Raw genomic sequence first — 8,356 nt, 5'->3', positions numbered from 1 at the left:
GAAATCTAGATTGCTTGATTTTGTATCAATTTTTTCTATTATGATATGCCCCTGGCCAGCAGCTATTCTCTAACCTCAGTTTTCCTGTCTATAGACTAAGAAAATACCATGTACCCATATTTCAAAATTTTCACAAAAATAATATATCTTAAACACAGAAGTGATTGGAACATGGTAACAACTCAAGGGGAGGAGTGCTGGAAAAGAAATTAATGACCAAGTGATTTGCTCAAGTTTCAACAACTTTTGACTGATGATATTCCATGTAACCACCATAATGGTTTTCCATCATAAAATGGTCCAATCATGTCCTACAGTTGCAGAGGTGAGAGAAATGTGTTTGCCCTTTTTTTTTTTTGTGACATATACTGATACAATTGGATCTATTCTAGAAATACAGGTGTACTGATGGATAAAGATAGCAATTTAATCACTTGCAAACATGTGCTACAACATTGCACTGTCTTTCTAGCTAACAATGTCAGGCAGGATAGCCTTTTGTTTTTTTACCATCTGCGTTCTCCCTGGCTAAGGATGTATCCCTGTGTCTCAATCATTTTATGAAAAAACTTAATGGAACTTGGGTTGGAACAAACGAAATTGCTGACTCTCCGTGGAGTCAACAAACTGTATGCATTGTTCTGCTCCTGTCACTACAATTACTCAGAATTCACTATTTAGTTCCTTTGTAATCTGACCTTTCAAGATATGTGCTGATAGATATCGATTTCAGGTAGATTTCTGGGAACAGGGTAATATGTTACAGTGTGTGCATAGTCATATTATAAAAGGTAAGGTGCAATTAAGCCAGACAGAGCTGCCAATTTATTGTCCAATGCAGTTGACATGTTACATGCAACATATCTGATGCAAGAGTGGAGTGAAAGATAAAAAGACCTACTGCTTACTGTTAAATGGAAGAAAAGCATCTCTATTCACATAAGCTCATCCTATAACATTTTTATAAAGTGTTTTATGGAATCATCAACTATTGAGTTACCAGAGAGCTAGCCTTATAAATATCTGCAAAGCAGGTCATATACTTACCTGTCTATTTTTTTCCCATTAAACTATGCCATCATAGAAATCATACATACCTAATGTATGTACATACTTATTCAGTATAAGAATAATTTCAAACATTATTACTCTTTCATTGAATTATGTCCACAAAAATCTAAATAAGTGAATTATTCAAAATCATTTTATATGTGCAAAGTTGTTTAGTGTCATAACAATAACCTTGTGACCCTAAAATAGTACTTATCCTCTACATGTAATAATTGAATTATGTTGTCTCAGAACCTTATGCTTCAAGACTAAGCTATCACCCTTAGGAAGGAGATGGAAGTTTCCTCCAGAACAAAAAGGTTACTACTGAGCTGATTTATCTGCCTGCTCTTAAGAAAATTATACTGGATAGTTTCTTTATTTTAATGCTGGTATTTTACAGTAAGAGAAAGAATACTAAAATTGAAATTTACTCAATGCCACAAAACCCAGACCCTATTAGGCCTTGAAATTTATGTTATTGTTGTTTAGTCGCCAAGTTGTGTCCAGCTCTTTTGGGACCTATAGACTGTAGCCCTCCTGGCTCTTCCATCCATGGGATTTCCGAGGCAAGAATACTGGAGTGGGTGGCCATTTCCTTCCCCAGGGGAACTTCCCAATCTAGGGATCAAGCCCACATCACTTGTGTCTCCTCCACTGGCAGGTGGGTTCTTTACCACTGAGCCACCTACGAAGCTCTTGGAATTTATACTTGACAGAAAACAAAAGACCCAGGAGATGTCATGGAATATATGAAGAAAATCCTTTTCCAGAACAGAGATTTGAAGGAAGAAGAAAGAGAGGCTGGCATACAGCATTGGGCATGTCTCCCGATAACATGGAATATATGAAGAATCTCCTTTTCCAGGACAGAGATCTGAGGGAAGAAGAAAGGCAGGCTGGCGTATATCATTGAGTATGTTCCTGTTCCCCTTGGGAAAGGAGAAAGGAAGATCCACATGGCTGTGAGAAGTCTGAGGCTACTGCAGAGCAAAGCACCCAAGTCTTAAGAGAAAGCCTGCAAATGATAAGTTCCAAGGAGGTGAGGGGCAATGACATGGGCTCTAGATGTGAAATGTCTGCAGAGATGAGTCTGATGCTTTTCTTCGTCTTCGTCTCAGCTGCCTGGAGAGTGTGGGGCCCCAGGTGTCCCTGCTTGCTGTGGGATTACCAGGCTGAGGCTCAGCTCTGGTCCTAGGAAACAAGATGTCTGTGGTATATGGAGGAAAAAATTTCTTCTACATTTTTTATATCTCTGAATGTTTCCAAGAACAAACCTGATCATCATGAACTCCTTATTGCCACATTCACTTAAATTGAATAAAGTGGGGAAAACCACTAGACCATTTAGGCATGACCTATATCAAATACTTATGATTATACAGTGGAAATGAGAAATAGATTTAAGGGACTAGATCTGATAGACAGAGTGCCTGATGAACTATGGATGGAGGTTCATGACATTCTACAGGAGAAAGGGATCAAGACCATCCCCAAGAAAAAGAAATGCAAAAAGGCAAAATGGCTGTCTGAGGCGGCCTTACAAATAGTTATGAAAAGAGAAGTAAAAAACAAAGGAGAAAAGGAAAGATATAAGCATTTGAATGCAGAGTTCCAAAGAATAGCAAGGAGAGATAAGAAAGCCTTCCTCAGCGATCAATGCAAAGAAATAGAGGAAAACAACAGAATGGGAAAAATTAGAGATCTCATCAAGAAAATTAGAGATACCAAGGCAACATTTCATGTAAAGATGGGCTCAATAAAGGACAGAAATGGTATGGACCTAACAGAAGCAGAAGATATTAAGAAGAGGTGGCAAGAATACACAAAAAACTGTACAAATAAGATCTTTATGGACCTGATAATCACGATGGTGTGATCACTCAACAAGAGCCAGACATCCTTGAATGCAAAGCCAAGTGGACCTTAGGAAACATCACTATGAATAAAGCTAGTGGAGGTGATGGTATTCCAGTTGAGCTATTTCAAATCCTGAAAGATGAGGCTGTGAAAGAGCTGCACTCAATATGCTAGCACATTTGGAAAACTCAGCAGTGGCCACAGGACTGGAAAAGGTCAGTTTTCATTCCAATCCCAAAGAAAGGCAATGCCAAAGAATGCTCAAACTACCGCACAAATGCACTCACCTCACATGCTAGGAAAGTAATGCTCAAAATTCTCCAAGCCAAGCTTCAGCAATACATGAACCATGAACTTCCAGAAGTTCAAGCTGGTTTTAGAAAAGGCAGAGGAAGCAGGGATCAAATTGCCAACATCCTCTGGATCATCAAAAAAGCAAGAACATCTTTTTTTGCTTTATTGACTACGCCAAAGCCTTTGACTCTGTGGATCACAACAAACTGTGGAAAATTCTGAAAGAGATGGGAATACCAGACCACCTGACCTGCCTCTTGAGAAACCTGTATGCAGGTCAGGAAGTAACAGTTAGAACTAGACATGGAACAACAGATTGGGTCCAAATAGGAAAAGGAGTACGTCAAGGCTGTATGTTGTCACCCTGCTTATTTAACTTATATGCAGAGTACATCATAAGAAATGCTGGGCTGAAAGAAGCACAAGTTAGAAGCAAGATTGCCAGGAGAAATATCAATAACTTCAGATATGCAGATGACATCACCTTTATGGCAGAATGTGAAAAAGAACTAAAGAGCCTCTTGATAAAAGTGAAAGAGGAGAGTGAAAAAGTTGGCTTAAAGCTCAACATTCAGAAACCTAAGATCATGGCATCTGGTCCCATCACTTCATGGGAAATAGATGAGGAAACAGTGTCAGACTTTATTTTTTGGGGCTCCAAAATCACTGCAGATGGTGACTGCAGCCATGAAATTAAAAGACACTTACTCCTTGGAAGGAAAGTTATGACCAACCTAGAAAGCATGTTAAAAAGCAGAGACATTACTTTGTCAACAAAGGTCCATCTAGTCAAGACTATGGTTTTTCCAGTAGTCATGTATGGATGTGAGAACTGGACTATAAAAAAACTGAGCACTGGATAATTGATGCTTTTGAACTGTGGTGTTGGAGAAGACTCTTGAGAGTCCCTTGGACTGCCAGGATTTCCACACAGTCCATCCTAAAGGAGATCAATCCTGGGTGTTCATTGGAAGGACTGATGTTGAAGCTGAAACTCCAATACTTTGGCTACCTGATGCAAAGAGTTGAATCATTTGCAAAGACCCTGATGCTGGGAAACATTGAGGGTAGGAGGATAAGGGGATGACAGCAGATGACATGGTTGTATGGCATCACCTACTCCATGGACATGAGTTTGGGTGAACCCCCTGAGTTGGTGATGGACAGGGAGGCCTGACATGCTGTGGTTCATGGGGTTGCAAAGAGTCAGACATAACTGAGCAACTGAACTGAACTGAAGATAATTTAACAGGAAAAAAGCATACAAATGTTATCAAATTTTTATATGCAGATGAGAGAATGAGATCCAAAGAGGTGACCAGAGCAGGAATTGTTTTTCACCTTTTAGGCAAAGAAACAATATATTTGTGAAGAACTGACAAACCAAAGAGATTTGGGCCAGGGTAGTAAACAGAGTTGGCTTCCTAGGTGACATGGTGGTAAAGAATCTGCCTGCCAATGCACGAGACACACAGACTCAGGTTTGATCCCTGGTTTGATAAGGCCTCTTGGATAAGGAAATGGCAACCCACTCCAATATCCTTGTTTGGAAAATTCCATGGACACAGAGGCTGCTGGGCTACAGTCCATGGGGTTGCAAAGCGTTGGACACCACTGAGTGACTGAGCCCACACACAAACATACAGGTAAAAAGGTTAGTTTAACAAAGTTTGTACAGATTTCTCAGCCCCAAATTCCCTGTCTCTGGTGATAATAATGTCTTTTCTCCTTCTGGTAAAAAGAGGATGCATTTCACACAGGAGTTTTAGCTCCAGCTTTCAGGAAGAAAAAGAAGGATTAGAATGCTCTTTTTACACCTACTGTTTCTTAAGTAACATTTCAAAATATTGATACTCCAAAGGTGTGTTTTGGGGTGACATATTCTGAATCAATTAGTGGCTGCAAGCATGAGCAACTGCTTGGACCAAGTAGTCTAGCAGTTGGTTCCAACATGTCAACCTGCCAGGTTACCTCAGCTATTGCCTCTGAGAGAGGACCTTCACTTAGTCAATATGCAAGATAGAACAAAAAATACACAGAGAACACTGCTTTCTTATGGAGCCCCGTCTCACAACTACAAAACATATTAAGTCCTTGTATGTGCCCAGATTCCATGAAGGAGATTCAAAGAAGAGGACAGAACTTAGGGTTGGGTAAAATTTTTAAATGCACTAAATCATCTTACAAGGGATTATTTAACTTAGGTATGATAAGAACATTTTAATATTTATAATATTATTAAATATTTAGAAGACTAAAGATGGAAACTGAAAGAGACTTTCTTTTTTAAACTGGAAGGAATGAGATGTTTAGACTGGGAAATACAGCTTTTTTGTTTTTTTTATGTATTTAACTTATATGCAGAGTACATCATGAGAAATGCTGGGCTGGAAGAAACACAAGCTCAAATCAAGATTGTCAGGAGAAATATCAATAACCTCAGATATGCAGATGACATCACCCTTGTGGCAGAAAGTGAAGAGGAACTCAAAAGCCTCTTGATGAAAGTGAAAGAGGAGAGTGATAAAGTTGGCTTAAAGTTCAGCATTCAGAAAACGAAGATCATTGCATCTGGTCCCATCACTTCATGGGAAATAGATGGGGAAACAGTGGAAACAGTATCAGACTTTATTTTTGGGGGCTCCAAAATCACTGCAGATGGTGACTGCAGCCATGAAATTAAAAGACGCTTACTCCTTGGAAGAAAAGTTATGACCAACCTAGATAGCATATTCAAAAGCAGAGACATTACTTTGCCAACAAAGGTCTATCTAGCTAAGGCTATGGTTTATCCATTGGTCATGTATGGATGCGAGAGTTGGACTGTGAAGAAAGCTGAGTGCCAAAGAATTGATGCTATTGAACTGTGGTGTTGGAGAAGACTCTTGAGAGTCCCTTGGACTGCAAGGAGATCCAAGGAGTCCATTCTAAAGGAGATCAGTTTGGCATTGAAACATGTATAATATCACATATGAAACGAGTTGCCAGTCCAGGTTCGATGCACAATACTGGATGCTTGGGGCTGCTGCACTGGGACACCCAGAGGGGTGGTATGAGGAGGGAGGAGGGAGGAGGGTTCAGGATGGGGAACATATGTATACCTATGGCATGTTCATTTTGATATATGGCAAAACCAATACAATATTGTAAAGTTAAAAAATTAAATTAAATTAAAAAAATAATAATAAAGGAGATCAGCCCTGGGTGTTCTTTGGAAAGAATGATGCTGAAGCTGAAACTCCAGTACTTTGGCCACCTCATGCGAAGAGTTGACTCATTGGAAAAGACTCTGATGCTGGGAGGGATTGGGGGCAGGAGGAAAAGGTGACGACAGAGGATGAGATGGCTGGATGGCATCACCGACTCGATGGATGTGAGTTTGAGTGAACTCCGAGAGTTGGTGATGGATAGGGAGGCCTGGCGTGCTGCGATTCATGGGGTGGCAAAAAGTCGGACACGACTGAACAACTGAACTGAACTGAACTGAACTGAACTGAGCTGAGGATTGGGTTCATAAGGAAAGAAAGATTAGCTCTAGGAATAAATAAAAGAATGAGGTATTAGTGGCTCAATTGTGTCTGACCCTTCACAGCCCCATGCACTGTAGCTCACCAGGCTCCTCTACTCACGGGATTCTCCAGGTAAGAATACTAGAGTGGGTTGCCATGACCTTCTCCAGGGGATTTTCCTGACTGAGGGATAGAACCCAGGTCTTCCACATTGCAGGTGGATTCTTTACTGTTTGAGCCATCTGGGAAGCCCCCAAACAATTGGTAGGTTCTAGCTCAGAGGAACTACATGAGCTTCATAGAGTCATTTTGGAAGACTAGAGATTTCATAAGGCCTGTTGCTGCTACTGCTAAGTCACTTCAGTCATGTCCGACTCTGTGCGACCTCATAGACAGCAGCCCACCAGGCTCCTCTGTCCCTGGGATTCTCCAGGCAAGAATACTGGAGTGGGTTGCCATCACCTTCTCCAATTCATAACTGGTTCCAAAAGCTAAAATGGTTTACTCAGGGAAGGATAAAATGGATAAAACTCATGACATCATTTCTATGAAATACATATTGTTAACATGTATTTTGGGCTTCCCTGTTAGCTCAGCTGGTAAAGAATTTGCCTGCAATGCAGGAGACCCCAGTTCAATTCCTGGGTCAGGAAGATCCCCTGGAGAAGAGATGGGTACCCACTCCAGTATTCTTGGGCTTCCCTGGTGGCTCAGACAGTAAAGAATCTGGCTGATGTGGGAGACCTGGGTTTGATCCTTGGGATGGGAAGATCTCTGGAGGAGGGCATGGCAACCCACTCTAATATGCTTGCCTAGAGAATCCCCATGGACAGAAGAGCCTGGCAGGCTATAGTCCATGGGGTCACAAAGAATTGGATACGAGTGAGCTACTAAGCATTGCACAGCACAGCACAGCATGTATTTTATATAATAAGATTATCATTACTATTTTACACAGGAGGGAACTGAGTCTCAGAGAGGTTTAACAGTACTATCAGGACCAGCTATCAGAGATTTGGTTTGTTTGACTGTCTGAGACAACTGCAGGAGTATCTGACAGTATAAATCTCAAGAACCCTTCTAAGTCTCTCTTTTATGGGAATATCCACACCAACCTAAATAATCAAATGTGCATTTGATTTAGTATAACAAGCATTTATACCTATATATCAAAAGAAATTGGATTTTACATGGTTCAGTCTGAGTTAGTATAAGTGAATATATTTATCAAATTAATACTGTGTCAATTTATAGAAAGATTGTTCATGTAAAAAAATGTGTGGGGTGTGTGTGTGTGTGTGTTTGTGTATGTGCATTCTAATGAAATAATGACATTAAAATACAAAAAATAACAGGAGAATAAAGTGTAGAACTCCTCAATCAGCCTTCAAAGGTAACTCTAAAACCTTTAGGGTAACACATCTTTCAAAGTCCTCAGGTTTTATGGATACCTCTTCTAAGAGAAAGTTGTAAAGATACTGGAAGAGGCAATCCATGGTCAACAAACCTCTCGGCAAACTTTCCGGAGGAAATTAGAAGTAGAAGATACAGGACTTCCCTGGTGGTCCAGTGGTTAAGAATCTGCCTGCCAATGCAGGGGACACAGGTTTAAGCCCTTGGTCTGGGAAGATTAGTTGTGGCAA

The sequence above is a fragment of the Bos indicus x Bos taurus genome, chromosome 11 (assembly GCF_003369695.1).
Source record: "Bos indicus x Bos taurus breed Angus x Brahman F1 hybrid chromosome 11, Bos_hybrid_MaternalHap_v2.0, whole genome shotgun sequence".
NCBI classification, from domain to species: Eukaryota; Metazoa; Chordata; class Mammalia; order Artiodactyla; family Bovidae; genus Bos; species Bos indicus x Bos taurus.
This window is presented reverse-complemented; position numbering follows the sequence as displayed.